Consider the following 18020-nt stretch of genomic DNA (forward strand, 5'->3'; position numbering starts at 1 on the left):
TTCCCACATTTGTCCCCTTTGGAAATTATATAGTTGTGGCAGCTCATGGGATTTCGTTTGTTTGTTAAGTCATTTAGAAATTGCAGCTTCCTAGTCATGTTTTGTTTAATATACTATCTTCATGTCTTTTTCAAAAAGAAAATTATTAGGACAGATACAAAGTTTGAGTTTACAATTGGAATTGAACATGCGACATCTTATTTATAAGAGAGTGTTTTTGCCGTTTAAGGTTATTGCCTGTTATTCTTACTTTGACTTGAAGGCAAACGAATATGCAATTACGTTGGTGTTTCTATCCAATTTTGCAGGCATAAAATGTTATGGCTTAAACATGATTTGTTTTATTGTTTAGTAATGCTTTTACTTTTTTTTCGTTAAATATTATGTTTTCAAAAGCTTAACAAGTTTTTTTGGTGACAAAAGCTTAATAAGTTTTATATATGAAAGTTGTAATTATAAAATGTTCATCCACTTTTACCCATTCCAAACAAATTGATAGACTATTTTATTTTAATTACAACGTGCTTGTATGTCCATTTAATATCGACATGGTGGATGGAAAAGAACTTTGAACAGTTAAAAATTGACCCAAAATGAATTGTGAAACAACTGAAATATGAAATTTTCATTACAAAAGTGTTCCCACGTGAAGTTAGACAAGCGTGCTTAACTGCAACTTGGCTTCTTACATGTCATAGACCAGCATATGCTATACATACACACCTATATAAATAAATATATATATATTTATGATTTATTTATAGACACACACAGAAGAAAAGTTATGGGACTGATTTTTTATTATATACATATTTCTTGCACTAGAAATAATGATTAATTAATGAATCATTATTCTTTCCCATCCTTATTATAAATACTTTTTTTAGATTTTATTTCTTTTTTGGCGTAAACTCAGAGTCTCCCCAAGTCCTTTAAACGGAAGACTAATCTCTCTGTTTTTTTTTTTTTCAGATTTTATAATATAACATTTTTAAAGCATTATTTTTTTTTACGCCTATTATCCCTAACTAACTATAAAATTTTCTAATTAATGAATCAAATTTTTCTAATGATAATTTTAATTTAGGATAATTTTGAGATTTTACTGGCAATAAATAACTTTAACTAACTTTTTCAATTTATTTAAAGTTATTAATTACAAATTATAAAAAGGACTTGAGGGCATAATTGATTACACATTTTTGCGTGCCACGCTTGGTGGGAGAACTTATCAGTTTAATTCTTTTATCAAAAATTTTGTCCAAAGTAATCAAAATACCATTGACACATGAGTTTGAGCCAGTGTGAATTGCATAGTCTCAAAACTATGAGTCCCATATTATTTATTAATAATAATAATTAAAGTAGACATGAAAAAGGCTTTTAATAGACTTGATTGGAGATTTGTTCAAGATGCTTTAGCCTGTCTGGGTATCGAAAACCATTTCATTCATCTTATCATGGCTTGTGTGCAAAATGTATGTTTTTTTTTTTAAAATACTCTTTTTAATTGTTCATGTTTAAAATTAAAAAAAAATAAAAAAAATTGTGTAATTTAAATAAAGTTTTCGATTAGTTCCTTCATGTGGGAGTGGACGGGTTTTTTTTTTTTTGTTAAGCATAAATTCTTTTAGTAGCTCGAATCTTGATTCATTATATCGTGAGAAACTAGTCCTTCCACTAAATTTAACCCTCATTAATAGTGAACAGAGTATTTTAATTTGTTTCTTTCTCCTTGTATCTTCACGGACCTATATATATTTCCAGTTTCCACGCCATCAACTTGGCTTCAAATTGACAAACACGGAGAACAGAAGCCGCTTTATGATATGATATATATATATATATATAGAGAGAGAGAGAGAGAGGTGCTTAATTTATGAAAAAAGTTCTTACCTAGCTAATAACCTTTGTTTTCCTATTAAACAAAACAATAGGGCACCCGATTAATCTGATTTGTAGTTGGATCAACCTTCAATTAGGAAGAAGCTTTTCTGGTCATAAGATTCCAACTTGATACTTTATTCAATCCGCGTTCCATCTAATTTTGTTTTTACTTAATTTGTCCTGATTTGATTTGGGTTTTCATTTCATCTTTATATATATATATATATATATATATGTCATGTTTCAAATTTTGAAGTATAATGATCACTTTTTTCATAATATAATACTATTGTTATACAAAGGGTATTAAATAAATGTAGTAAAGGTTTAAAATTGTGTGATATTAAATGGGGGAAAAACTGAAAAAAAAAAGTAACGGAAAATCATAATCGGTAAAAGCTATACTGTTTATGTGAATCCTTCTAACGAGAAAGAATCACTTTGATGATAAATTGGTAAGACTAAAGTTGATCCTAAGTCACTTGATAAAGGATATAATATAATTAGCTTGAAAGTTAATATGAAAAATTTCTATTAAATCCAACTAAAATAATAAGATCTAAATTCAGGCCTATACCTTAATTACAGAGAGGTATTTTAATTTTTGAACAACATTAAAAAAATCCTCTATTAGGTTTACCTGTTTGTTTAGGAGGGGAGCGTGTTAAAAATGTGAGTCTGAATTTAATTTTGTTATTTCAGTGAAATTTAATTGACCATTTTTTCAAAAATAATTCTAACATGATACATAGTTTGGACCAAAAATTCTCACATGATACTCCTTTGGTCCTATTCATAGAACAGATCGAAAATTTTTTTTTTGATTTTATTTATAGAATACTAAGAGAAAATTTTTACATAGACGTACAATTTTATCTTTTATTTGTTATTATATTAATTTTGTTTACTTGAGGTATAATGTATATCAAATGGAGATAAAGTTACAAATTCATTAAATTTTAAATAAGAGTTAATAAAGTTTAAGTTTTTTTTTTGCCCGTGTGAAATTTAAGATTAAAACTAGACGAGTACATTGATTTTATTTTTTTTCCTTCTTTAATAAGCGCTTTTCTTGTAAGGACAAGTAAATAGGGACGACCAACAATCATTAATTATCATTCAATCCAATCATTAAATTTTATTTATTTTGTGCAGGACAACATAAGAACTCATTTTCAAAGTCCACATAGATTTTTTTTATCATTTCCGCAATCTTATCCTGTACGTGTAAGACGATATGGGGATGTTGACTATTCTCATGAGAATATGACAGCTTAAATTTGCTGTAACTTCGAAATGAAGGGGACTCAATTTTTTTAAAAAATGTCCAAGAATTAATTAATTGATTAATTTTTTTTTAAAATTCTTTCGTTTTTGGACGGCAAAAATAATTCAATTAATAGTTAATAGGATAGTAACTTATCATTTTCATTTGAACAAAATATAAGTTTACAGTGAACAAAAAAGAAAGAAAGAAAAGGTGAACTCCGCTAGAATTTTGTTTTGTTATAATATGATTGGTTATATTTTATAATGCCACTAATCACATCATTATTAGAATTTGGTAGATAAAAAGAAAAGTACATTTGTAACAATGTTCTTTTCTTTAATTTTTTTGAAATTAATTAAACTAGTAGACATAATTATATAATTATGTCAATATTCTATATGAGCATAGCCCTAATTTATTGCAATGATGTATCATATATAAATTTATATGTGAAAGTTCTCTAATATAATGCATCATAATAATAGTATATAACCTAATCAAGATTTTCAAAAGAAATAAGATATTATAGGTCGTATAATGTATAATATATCATGAACACTTATCAAAATTTGTATCATCCAAATAGAGGTGTGTATAATTCATCAAAAGTACAAAAAAAAAAAATCATCATAAGAAGCATCGAAATAATATATATCGATATATATTTTATAAGTCCTGAATTTTTCTTAAAATTTATGCAAATGAAAGAAAACATGGTCATTGTGTTTAAAATATGTTAAATTTAATGTCAAACAATGTCATGAGGTTTAAATTATTAAAGTCAAAAAATGTCATCGTCATTGGGATGAGTCATTTGATGAAAAATTTTCTATTCCCGTTTACCATAATTTTTCTTTATTGCTCATTTGTTTTACTTAGAAATTTACGTTGTTTAAGGGATAAATAGTGTTAAATACCCTTTTCGTTATAAATTTGCATGATGTAAATGCCAAATATTCATAGTTTGACTAATAGATTATTTATATTATTTGAATGATAAATTTAAAAACCTTTTTAATAATTAATTTATGAATTTGGTCTTCATTATGGTTTTTTTCCTCAACTTTACCCTTTTTAAATGCATGAGAAATGAACCATGCTAATAAAAGCATGTAAATAATTTTAGTATACTCTTACGAGCATTTTATGAAAAAAGACATTCATTATTCTTTAAAAAAATCCACAAAATGCCTTATATAGTCAAATATGAGACTTTCCAAAACATGCCCTATAATTGAAACTGAGGTGCAATATTTTTATCTTAAGGAAACTTCGTACAAGATTTTTTTATTTAAAATGTTTTTGACCAATAAGGTCTGGTATAGTTAGAAGACATGTCTTTTGAGTATATGCTATATATGAGGGGTTGGATCAAGTCTTTGATGTCATGCTAAAGACTGGGTCATTTATCTTGAACAATTTTTTTTATGTTCTTTCAATTTGTATACGTTTCTGTGGCTGGTGGGCAAGAAGTGAGATTTTTTTAATGAAGTCAAACCCACCCCAATTCGTCCCCCAAAGAAATTTGAATATGAAATGGAAGCCATTGACTTGGTAAATTGTATTAGTTAGCCTCCTTGAAATCACAAGCGTGAAGGGTCTATTATTGATCAAGTTCTGTTGTACGCCAAAGCTTAGTTCAAATCTCATGATATTCATTTCCCTCTGAAGCTTTTGGTCTTGTTTCAAGAACTATTGAGTTATGGACCAAAGAAACTCTGTGCTTCTTCTGCTATTGCTTCTGTTCCAAGTTCTGTTTGTAGCAACACAGAACTCCAATCCAGACTGTAAGTTCATTTCAACTTCCTAAGTATTTGAAATATATTCCAGGCTGTTAGTTTTCATTTTATGTGTGAAGAGCCTATTTCTCTCAAGGTTCTACTGATAATAATCAGAAAAGTTCATAACAGTATGATCTGGAAAATGGAAAACCTGAACCAAGGAAATAGAGTCTGTAAGTTGCTTATCAGATTGGGTCAGAGAGAACTGCAAGCTTAGTAATAATGATGTTGATCAGTTTAGGTCCATAGAAGAAGTAAATTAAATCCAACAGATACAAAAAAGCATAAGATATTTGTATATCTTATTTTGCCGTCTATCTAGCCACAAGATGCGTATCAGTGACTGGCCAAGGACTCGCAATTACCCATTCAAAAACATTCTTCTTTGAATTTTTTGGTTTGAGAAACTGCAAAATTATAGTTAATCTTATAGGAAATGAGATTTTGAGTGAATCCATGTGATCTGTAATCTTCTGACATGAACCTTAGAGATTTATGCCCCAAACGTTTGTTTTGGATTGCTAAGTGTCACATTCTCACATTAAAATCTTGTACTTTCAAACATCAAACTCTAGTGAATTCTATTCTTTTACCTTCGAATAACAAAGTGCAGATTCATTTCTGAAGATTCTTTAATTCATTTTGTCTGGTGCAGTTACTGCTTTATCATCTCTCACTGAATTTTGGGAAAACAAGCCACCAAGTTGGGTGGGCACAGATCCTTGTGGTGGTTGGGAAGGCATCGAATGTAACAATTCGAGAGTGACATCAATGTTAGCTCTTAATCTCTATTTGTTACCATTATCAATTTTTTGCCTTTTTCTTATTGTATTTATTTTTTAAATTCTAAGCTTCCCTCCTTGATTCGACAGAAAACTGTTAAGCATGAACTTAAAAGGCAGGTTGACGGAGGCTATTGGGAGATTAACTGAATTAAAGACTCTGTAAGCTTTCTCCCCTTAAATAAGTGAGACAGAGCTAATAAATCAGAATTCTGTATATATATGAATTTCTCACTGGGCTTCTTTCCTATGTTTACATATGAGAGTTCAAAATCCTATATTATATTAGATAGTTTGATCTAGACTAGATTACATCAGTAACTCTTAGTTCAATTGATTATATATATTGTTTTTGTCTATATAGGGACCTCTCTTACAACAAAGGCATGGGTGGAAGAATTCCAGCTGAAATTGGGAATTTGAGTAAATTACAAATCCTGTAAGGATGACATTTAGCACCTAGAAGCAAATCATTCATAGTATAGCATAAAGTATTTATTGGTTTCCTGCTGGTTAATAATATACCCCACCCCTCATTCACCGATAATATGTTGCTTTTCTTATTGTTTTCCAGGTCATTGGTTGGTTGTGATTTCTCTGGTCCTATTCCTGAATCATTAGGAGATCTTAAGCGGCTGACCTTTTTGTAAGGATTCCATTTTAACAATTTTATTTTTGCCACCGCTGCTACTTTCTTAAGAAGCTCTACACATACACAAACAAGAGAAAAGAATAAGAGTTTATTCTTTTTTTTTTTTTGACATACATCCTCAACCATAGTAAGGCTTTTTTTTTAAAAACAAATTTAGAGATTTTCAACATTTTAGGAACTGATCGAAAACATTCTGAGTGATGGGCCTCATAGTGCCTGCAGCATGTGCTCCTTTCTTTGAAAGTGGAAGAAGTGTAAGACCTATCTATAACGATCAAATGACGACCAATGATGGTTACTCTTTTCTTTTTAGAAATTTAATTGTATTGCTTTACTGTATAACCATGTTGTGTTGCATATATTTTTTGGTTCGGGAACTAAATGTCATGTTGATCTTTTCTCATTTGCAAAATCAAAATCAAAATCAACATATTTATAAAATTATGGGAAGACTATTCATCAATTGTGAGCTATGGCTGATCACGAGCTATGTGCAAATGCGTGAAGTCCATATCTCATGTAGAAAATTCCCCCAAATGTTGCTGATACAGCCAAGGGTTTTTCCAATTTAAGAGGATGATACTTGAAATTTAACATCTCTTTTAGATTGCCCTGGTATTTCTTTAGCTGATACCTGGTAATTAATGTATGACTTACACTTACTGATTCTTATTCAGAGCTCTTAATCTTAATCGGTTGAGTGGAAATATTCCACGTACGTTGGCAATCTATCCAATGTCAATTGGCTAGATATTGCAGACAACCAGATTGAAGGACCTATCCCTATCTCTGATGAAGAAGGACCTGGTCTTGACATGCTACTCAAAGCAGAGCACTTGTATGCCTTCTCTCTACATTAGTTTGATTTCATTAGTTTTTGTTGTCACATGGCCGCATTTTTTCTGGCTCAGCGAAGGACTTGATATGTCTCTATGTTCAACTTGTGCAGTCATTTTGGAAACACCGCCTCTCAGGGGAAGTTCAAGCTAAGCTTTTAAGTTCAAAGATGATACTGAAACACCTGTAAGGTTCATTAAAACTAGAAAGCTCATATTATTTTTGTGATGTTGTTGACTTGGCAAATGTGGATGTAGGGATCCACACCTCCTACGATTTTCTTGGCTGAGTCTAAGGGTCTAGGAGTAACCTTACTATTATTTTAAGTGATTTTGTTTTTCAATAATGAACTGAGGATCATTTCATATGTTCTTTTGGTCAGGCTTCTTGACAACAATCACCTAGTTGGCAGCATTCCAGACACTACTGGATTGATAAAGACATTGACGGTGGTGTGAGTACCTTGTCACAGATATTATTATCCACAATCGATTAAATTTTCGTGACATTTTCGTTATTGAATGTTTTCTTTTGGTAACAGACGGTATGATCACAATCAAATGACTGGAGAAGTGCCTTCAAGTATCAAAAATCTCACAAAACTCACTGATCTGTAAGAATGCAGAAAAAATGGGTCAAATTTAACTTCAAAACTATCTGAAGAGGTTTTCTTTGTTTTTTTTTAAGAGTCTTGTTAGTGAGAGAAGATATTGATTATATTTTTTCTTCAGGAATTTAGGCAACAATAAACTAAATGGCTCTATGCCCGATCTTACTGGATTAGATGCACTCGCCTCTGTGTAAGTAATAAAATAGTGATTACATTGGCTAAAATATTTATCCTCTACTTGAGGAGTAACTAGCAATTCTTTTCCTTTAATTAGATCTGCGAAATTACCTCACATGAAGAATATAGGCTTATATTTATGCAATGTTATTTATATATCAAATGTTCTGCAGGGATTTGAGCAACAACTCTTTTAATCCTTCCAATATCCCTTCATGGGCCTCAAGCTTGCCATATTTAACTACACTGTAAGTTCTTATTATCTCCTTCATCCAAACACAACCACTATTTCTCCCTGTCCATCTTTTGAGTCAGTTTTTGTGTGTGGCAGATTATTGGAAAGTACTGGACTGCAAGGGGAAATACCGGACTCCTTATTTAGCCATCTAATTTAGAGACTGTGTAAGTAATCCTATCTAAGTGCATATAGATTTTGACATGTCCACATGCAGCGAATTTTCCTCTCAAGTTTATGAAAACATTATGGTCATAAACTGATTGTTTTGAAATGTGGGAACAGGATATTGAGGAATAATAAGCTCAATGGTACCTTGGATATTGACAACAGCCTACCCAATTTGAATCTTATTGATTTACAGAATAATAGGATAGGTGACTTTGAACAGAAAAGTGGAGGAACCAGTTTTAATGTCGTGTAAGCTTCTTTCACCTAATTTTATTAGATTTTTTATACTATTTTCATGTCATTGTGACCCCTGGGGGAAGAGAGTAAACTATTACCTTTTGACCAAAGGGAATTAACTGATTTGGTAAGAAGTGATAGCATGTCTCCTTAACTACTTTGGGTTATTTCTTTTGGCAGTATCATGGGCGAGTGCGCCCTTAAAATTGCTTTTAGTGAAGAATTTGACTTTAGCAAAGTTGTCTGATGTTTTTGCAGACTAGTTGGCAACCCCATTTGTCTTGAAACAGGAGCTAATTCACAGAGTTACTGCAAAAGCTCGCAAACTAATATCACATATTCAACACCAGAAAATAACTGTATACCTCCTGTTTGTGGTTCTAACATGGTTTCCAGCCCAAACTGCAAATGTGCATTTCCCTACAGAGGAGTTCTGACTTCTAGAGCTCCTGGTTTCTCAAACTTTGGAAACACAAGTTATTTTAAGGATCTTGAGCTTGGCCTGTTGACTACTTTCCAGTCCCATGACCTGCCCGTGGATTCTGTTTCTCTGACCAATGCATTCCAGAATTCTGTTACTTCATATTTTAGTTTGGACGTAGAAGTCTTCCCATCTCAAAGTGACCGTTTCAACAGAACTGGAGTTTTAAGCATTTCGTTCGTGCTTTCCAACCAGATCTATAAACCTCCAGAATTTTTCAGCCCTTACTATTTTCTAGTAATAATACCTATGAATTCTATGCAGGTGATTCACTGTCCACTTAAAAAAAAAAAAAAAAAAAACTAAGGAGGCGTTTGGCAAGGTGTAGATCACGGTATACCAAATGCCTCCTGATAATTCTGAACTCTCTTTCTACTCTCAATGATGTTCTTATTTGGGAAAATGATAGATAAAGAGTAATGACAGGGAAAAATTAAAATTCTTTTCAAGGACCATAGAAACAAGCCATTGCGGATTTCTAGTCATTTCTTATGCTGCCTAAAATTACAATCAAAATTTTCCGATGTTATGAAACTACCCCCCCCCCCCCCCCAAAAAAAAAGGGCAATAAATTAGAACATCCTTGAAATATTGGGATCATCAGGTTATAATTTTGGGTAGCATGAATGATAACATTAGGAAGCATCAATAACAAACTATTTCTGTGATCCTTGGGAGGAATTTTAATTTTAAAGGCTTGGCTGTCATTTAAATAAGATACGGATCTTTAACTGTCATTTTTTCTTCCTAATTCTTGACTCTCACTATCGTTTTATTCTCATGTCAATCAGAAGAGCCTTCATCAAGCAAAACAAATGTGGGGGTTATAGCTGGTGCGTAGCAGCTGGTGTCGTCGTCTTGGTCCTGTCCATCCTTGTAGTAATATTTGCAATCCGCCAGAAGAAAAGGGAAAAGGAATTTGAATCCTTTCGGTATAATTTCTTTGTTTCAGGCAATGGGATATTATCTTTGTTTTCTTCACTTGTAAGGAATGTTTTCCTATCAGTTTCTTATTGTTCCAATGCAATGCAAATGCAGCAAACTGGGATCAAAACAATAAAAGTGGCAATGCTCCTCAGCTAAAAGGAGCACGTTGGTTTTCTTTTGAAGAGCTCAAGAAACACACCAACAACTTCTCCGATGCCAATACTATTGGAGCTGGGGGCTATGGAAAGGTTTACATTGATCCTTTTGCTTTTGTAACCTTAAACGCATTCTCATTATGTTCTCACTTTTTTCTCCTAAGAATCTTGCCTCTGGCACTAACTTTAGAAACATAAATGGAATTTTAACTGTGTTGCAAAATCTGATTAGTCCATTCATCATTCTTATAAGGTTTACCAAGCTGTTCTTCCCTCTGGGGAACTGGTTGCTGTCAAGCGTGCTTCGCACGAATCTATGCAGGGTGCTGTTGAGTTCAAAACTGAGATTGAGCTGCTATCAAGGGTCCATCACAAGAATCTTGTTGGCCTTGTGGGTTTCTGTTATGACAAAGGTGAACAAATGCTGGTATATGAGTATATTCCTAATGGCACTATGATGGACAGTCTTTCAGGTACCTGAAATTTCTCCTTCCTCATTTCTCTTGACCATTAACAAATAAGACTCCTTTTTTGTACTTTTTTTAAAAAAATAATTAAAAAAACACCTGAAGAAGACCCAGTGTGGAGATTTTCCTTATTGAATTGTGAAAAGGACATTTACAGACTGATTTCAGCACTCTGCATTAAATTATCAGTTGTTCATGATATCACTAATGGCCAATTTTATACCAATTTAAGCCTAGAAATTAATGTTTCAATGACATTGTAACATACTGAATTTTATGTGAAGACTGGATGAAAATCTCCTTATATTTTCCATGACATGAAATAGCAGTACATGGAATTCTTGGACTCCGTAAATGAGGATCCCTTGGAGTTCATGAAGTGCATTAATCTTTCATTTGTCTTTTATTTAATAGAGGAAACTAACCTATTTGGTTCGTAATCATGCACTTCTTGCAGATCTCTTTCAAAAGATTCGTAGTCGAATCTTTCCCTTATCGTTTTACTTTAATTATTTTTGAAGTTTGAGGAAAACCAGTTTAAAGATCAATCTAACGAGAACCCCTCAAAATGGCCCCTTGGCCGGAATGAAGACACATTTCTTGATGTTCCTTGTGACTTTGTCTATGCAGGAAAATCTGGAATCAGAATGAACTGGATAAGGAGGCTAAAAGTAGCTGTGGGAGCAGCCAGGGGGCTTGCCTATCTTCATGAACTCGCTGATCCGCCAATTATACACAGGGACATAAAATCAAGTAATATCCTTCTTGATGACCACTTAAATGCAAAAGTTGCTGATTTCGGTCTCTCCAAACTCAAGGATTGCGACAGGGCCCACATCACAACTCAAGTCAAAGGCACAATGGTTTGTATATAATTTTTTAAAATGAACATTACTTTCAGTGGAATCTTTGATAGTTCATAAGGCACGCAAAACCAGTTGTCACTATGCTGCTATACAATCACAGTACTTTGCAAAATTGGGAGAAGCCTCATCAATAACCTTCTGTGAAATGATAAAGCATTTTTTTTTGGCCTGAAAAGGATGAAGCATATTTAAGGAACACAGTTATAACTTTTACATTCATTTTCTTCACATTTTCACCCTACTTATGTTAAGGCTTATTATGCATACTTATGTGGAATGCTCCTGCAGCAGAAATATTCACCTCTGCGTGCAAAACCCTGTTCCTTTCCATTAAATTTCTAAGGGGAACAGCAGACCTGGACTTACATTCTTCATTCTTGCAGGGTTATATGGATCCTGAATACTACATGACTCAGCAGTTAACAGAAAAGAGCGATGTATATAGCTTTGGAATTACAATGCTTGAGCTGGTAACGGCAAGGAAGCCAATTGAGCAAGGAAAATTCATTGTAAGAGAGGTTCAAAGGGTAATGGATAGATCAAAGGAGTTGTACAACCTTTATGCCATTATAGACCCAATAATAAAGCAAGAGGGAACCCCAAAAGGTTTAGAGAAGTTTGTGGACCTAGCACTGAGGTGTGTCAAAGATCAAGGGGAAGAGAGGCCAGCAATGGCTGAAGTTGTGAAAGAGATTGAGAATATAATGCAGCTTGCTGGTTTCAACCCCAATGCTGAATCAGCATCAACATCAGAAACCCATGAAAATGTTAGTGGTGGGAAGATCTACCATCCCTACGTTGATGAAGATTTCGCCTACACGAGCGTTTTTCCACCAGTAAAAGTGGAACCTCAATAGAAGTTTTGGCATTTGGTTTCTTTTTTCTTGTAAATCCTTTTCCTCTTCAGATGCTTTTAATTTGTTCTGGCTTGTCGTGTGAAAAATGTGAATTTAAGAAGAAATTCAGAATCACCTTGCAATTATTCAAATTTGTATCATGTCTTAGAATCTCATATAGGATCCTGAGAAATTCTTATTAATTGTGAAAAGTTACATGTGTTTGTTTTTTCCTATGCTTGAATTCACTGAGGGAAGAATCGGACAGATCAAATTTTTGTTCACCTAGTGAGATAACATTTCTTCTTGTATACTTTTGTCATGAGGGTGTTTTTGCAATTCTGGATGAATGTAATCTTTGGATTATTGAACAGTATGCCAGCTTAATTAGTTAGCCTTGTCATTGGAAAAAAGGATGTGTACAAAATAATGGGTTAAGGTATAAATTAGCCCCGAAAGTTTTCACTTGGGAGTGCTGAGTACTTGAATTTTTTTTTTTTTGGTTCAATATTGCTCTAGAAGTTTAAAATCATATAAATTTTGGCCCTACTGTTGAAAAAATTAATATTAACTGTTAAAATAGTGATATTGATCATTAATATCTTTAAGGATATGAGACACAATTACTGTAAATTTAAATTTTCGGGGTAATATTGAATGCAAACAAATTTTCCGGTGAAAACTTTTGGGACAAATTTGCATCGTGATCCAAAAATAATTTGTATGAGAATACATTATCTTACTAATTCAACTTCATGTTCTTTAGCAACTGCAAGTAGTTACAATGAAGCTCATTTCAAGATCTCGAGATATGAATAAGCAATTATCTATGATAAAAAAGATGGTCAAATCACGTCAAGCATGCTCCCTATATAAGGCTGGAGGAGGGATGGATGACAATATATACAATGAAATCCTTTAATAAATGGAATGATATATATTCAATTGTCGCAATGGGATTCAGTAACCCAATCACGGTTGATGTAGCAGTGGTAGACTCGCTTTGATAGAGCGAAGGAAAGCTCTGTCAACTCTCCATTACAATAGAATACAAACATAAAGGACACATGACTGTAAGAAAAATTAAAAGGAAAAGAAAAAAAGAAAAACCTTGCCAATTTCTAACTAAATTCGAAAATTATAAGGAAGAGAAGTAAGAGAGCGGAGAGAATTTGGGAACTAAAAACCATGAAAAAGAGAGCTACATTGAACAAAGAGAAGGAAAATGGCTAAAGGGGATGTAGAGTCTCAAATCTGAAGAGGGGATTGAGGGTCGGAAGACGGTTTTTGACTGGTTTGCCTAATTTGGTTCCTCCGTCTTGAGAACCACGCTCATGCTATTTATTAAATGATGAGCCTATTTCCCTCCATGATTTTTACGCTTTTGCAACATAAGCATAACGGAGGGCGCATTGACTCTTTCTTTTATTTATATAATTCCAGGAGCTAATCAGGAATTCTCTATATTTTAAGACTTTTTTTTGGGATTTTTCCTAAATTTAATGTGAAACAATGTCATGAGGTTTAAATTATTAAAGTCAAAAAATTTCATCATCATTGGGATGAGTCATTTGATGAAAAATTTTCTATTCCCGTTTACCATAATTTTTCTTTATTACTAATTTGTTTTACTTAGAAATTTACATTGTTTAAGGGATAAATAGTGTTAAATACCCTTTTCGTTATAAATTTGCATGATGTAAATGCCAAATATTCATAGTTTGACTAACAGATTATTTATATTATTTGAATGATAAATTTAAAACCTTTTTAATAATTAATTTATGAATTTGGTCTTCATTATGGTTTTTTTCCCTCAACTTTACCCTTTTTAAATGCATGAGAAATGAACCATGCTAATAAAAGCATGTAAATAATTTTAGTATACTCTTACGAGCATTTTATTAGAAAAGACATTCATTATTCTTTAAAAAATCCACAAAATGCCTTATATAGTCAAATATGAGACTTTCCAAAACGTGCCCTATAATTGAAATTGAGGTGCAATATTTTTATCTTTAGGGAACTTCGTGCAAGATTTTTTTATTTAAAATGTTTTTGACCAATAAGGTCTGGTATAGTTAGAAGACATGTCTTTCAAGTATATGCTATATATGAGAGGTTGGATCAAGTCTTTTATGTTATCTCGATCACTTTTGTTGAACAATTTTTACGTTCTTTCAATTTTATTAAATCTCCAAAGTTGCCCTATGCCAAAACGCTTGAGGAAGTCACGTGATAAGCATATAAATTTATTTTATTATTCTAAATCTTTCTTATCTTTTGTGGATGTGTCTATTCCTCCATGAGTCCTGTCCATTATATAAGGGACAATCACTATAGACCAATCCCATCAGTGAAATATCATACCAATATTCAATGGCTCTTATTGTGCGGTCCTTTTTGTTCTTTTTGTTTGTTTGTTTTTCTTCTTTAACTCAATCAAATTTGTATACGTTTCTGTGGCTAGTGGGCGAGATGTGAGATTTTTTCAAGGAAGTCAAACCCACCCCCAATTCGTCCCCACAAAGAAATTTGAATATGAAATGGAAGCCACTGACTTGGTAAATTGTATTGGTTAGCCTCCTTGAAATCACAAGCGTGAAGGGTCTGTGATTGATCAAGTTCTGTTGTACGCCAAAGCTTAGGTCAAATCTCATGATATTCATTTCCATCTGAAGCTTTTGGTCTTATTTCAAGAACTATTGAGTTATGGACCAAAGAAACACTATGATTCTTCTGCTATTGCTTCTGTTCCAAGTTCTGTTTGTAGCAACACGGAACTCCAATCGAGACTGTAAGTTCATTTCAACTTCCCAAGTATTTGAAATATATTCTAGTTGTTAGGTTTCATTTTATGTGTGAAGAGCTTATTTGTTAACAGAGAATCAGAATAGAAGGAATTTCATTCAACCACCGTAAATGGTGTAGTACAGTCACTATATGATCACTCTCTTCGCATTGGTCACGTGTAACGACTGATGCATAACTAACTATATGATGATCTCAGCATGTAATTACAATACAACCCTCCCAATTATTATTTACTCTATAGTCTGTCAATAAATCCTATATATCAAATACGTCCCCCCCCCCCCCCAAAGAAAAGATGCTTGTCCATAGGGACGGTAGAAATAGGAGGTGCTGCTGTCGAAAAATTAGGGAATTGCTGTTGAATGGTGGCAAGGTCCTCCCAAGTGGCATCCTCAGCTTGAGAGAACTTCCAACGAACCAGAACCCAAGTGATGGGCAAGTTGTGACGTTTAATGATCTTACAGCTAAGGATTTCCTTTGGTTCCAATAAAAACTAACCATCTGTATCTGCAGGAGGCAGAGGATGAGGTGCAATAGCAGATGGACCAGTGTGCTTCTTAAGTAATGAGACGTGGAATACAGGATGAATCCGCGTGTCTGGAGGCAATTCCAACTCGTATGCCACCGCCCCAACACGCTTCAAAACTCTAAAAGGACTAAAGTACCAGGCAGCTAACTTATGGAGAGCAGAATTATTAAACAGATTTTTCCTGAACAGGTAGAGTTTTAAATGTCACCAACCTTAAAGCTCCGGTCACTATGGTGTTTGTTGGCTTGCTGAACCATACGGCGTTAGGCCTTCAGCAAGTGGTGCTTAAGTCACTACAGAACAAGCTCGCGAGTCAGACAAGTGCGGTGCACCACATCATTAGGAGAATCACCCGTGATATATGGCAGATAAGTAGGAGGAGAAACCCCATAAACAGCCCCAAAAGGAGTCATGCCAATAGCAGAGTGGTAATTGGTGTTATACCATAATTCAGCTAGTGGCAACCACTTAAGCCACTGCTTGGGAAAATCCCTGCTCATACAATGCAAGTAGCACTCTAGGCAGCGATTAAGAACTTTGGTCTGTCTATCTGATTGGGGGTGATAGGCAGAGGAGTAATGTAGATGAACCCCATAAAGCCTAAACAGTTCTCACCAAAACTTCCCACAAAAAATAGGATCCCTATAAGTCACAATAGACTTAGAAAAACCATGTAACTTGACAACATTTTATCCATGAAAACATGAGCAACTTCTATTGCAGTAAAAGGATGTTTGAGAGCGGCAAAGTGTGCAGCCTTAGATAGTCAATCCACTACCACAAAAATGGTGTTGTTGTTGTAGGATTTAGGCAGAACGCTAATAAAATCCATAGAAAGTTCAGACCATACATTTTCAGGAACAGGAAGAGGCTATAATAACCCAGGAGAAGCCACCAGCTCCGGTTTAACCTGTTGACAGGTCACACATTCCCTCACATAATTCCGAACATCTCTCTCTATGCGCTTCCAGTAAAACACAGAGGAAAGACGCTTAAAAGTGGGCTGCATACCTGAATGGCCACTCACTTTACCATCATAAAAATAAGAAAGCAAGTCTGCCTGTAACCCACGATCTGCTCCCACCACTAATTTCCCTTTCCTTTTGAGTAATTGATGGACCCAAGTATACTTCGAATGAGACAAAGGGTTAACCTCCAAATCTTTGATAATTTTCTGTAATGCATCACCAAGAAACCAAGAGTTACAAACTCCGTCATACAAAAGCGACACTGGAACCGTTAATGCAAGGCAAGACCCCTCGCCCTTCCTTGAAAGAGCATCAGCCACCATATTGTCACACCCCTTTTTGTAAACAATGTCAAAATGAAGGCCCTATAGTTTATCCAGCCACTTGAGCTGAGTTTGATTTACATTCCTCTACTCCAGAAGATGTTTCAGAGGTAGATGATCTGTTCGAATGATGAATTTGCGGCCTAAAGATAAGAGTGCCACTGTTTGACTACAAAAACAATAGCAAGAAGTTCTTGTTCGTAGGTTGACAAATGTCGCTTGGAGGCTGCCAAGGTTTTGCTAGCAAAAGCAATAGGATGGCCATTTTGGGAAAGAACATCACCCAGACCTGAACCCGACGCATCAGTGTCAATGATAAAGGGATCGTTAAAATTTGGCAAAGCAAGGAGATAACATGGCTCGCTTCAATGTATGAAAAGCAGAATTGGCCTCAGTAGACTAGATGAAGGACTTGTCTTTCTTTAATAAATTAGTAAGGGGTCTACAAATAGCACCATAATTGTGAACAAAACATCAATAGTAACTAGTGAGGCCTTAAAAACTCTGTAATTCGCGAAGAGTGGAAGGAACAGGCCAGGCTATAATGGCTTCCAATTTCTTAGGGTCATCCTGGACGCCACGAATAGATATGGTATGACCCAAGTAATCGATTTGTGTAGTAGCAAAAACACATTTGGAAGCTTTTGCAAACAACTGATGTGCCCACAATGTAGATAAAGTAGTTTTCAAGTGCTGCAAATGCAAATGCCAATCCTTACTGTAAACTAAGATATCATCAAAAAACACCAAAATGAACTTACAAAGGAAGGCTTTGAAAATGGAGTTCATCAATCCATAAAAGGTGGCCGGTGCATTGATAAGGCCAAAAGGCATAACCGGAAGCTCATATAAGCCCTCATGAGTCCGGAAAGCCGTCTTATGGATATCATCTTCTTTCATTCGAATCTGATGATAATTGGCCTCGAAATCCAATTTTGAGAAATAGGTAGCACCTATGAGCTCATCAATTAGCTCCTCAATCACTAGAATGGGGAACTTGTTTTTAATGGTGGCC

At 34.0% G+C, this 18020-nt stretch overlaps 1 pseudogene; it reads left to right on the forward strand.

The window, feature by feature from the left end:
• Positions 1 to 4747: 4747 nt before the first annotated feature.
• On the forward strand, positions 4748 to 12506 carry LOC114742534 (probable leucine-rich repeat receptor-like protein kinase At5g49770; annotated as a pseudogene).
• Positions 12507 to 18020: the final 5514 nt, after the last annotated feature.

Source organism: Neltuma alba, unplaced genomic scaffold, assembly GCF_004799145.2.
Source record: "Neltuma alba isolate B1F8T4 unplaced genomic scaffold, ASM479914v2 tig00003798_pilon, whole genome shotgun sequence".
Lineage (NCBI taxonomy): Eukaryota > Viridiplantae > Streptophyta > Magnoliopsida > Fabales > Fabaceae > Neltuma > Neltuma alba.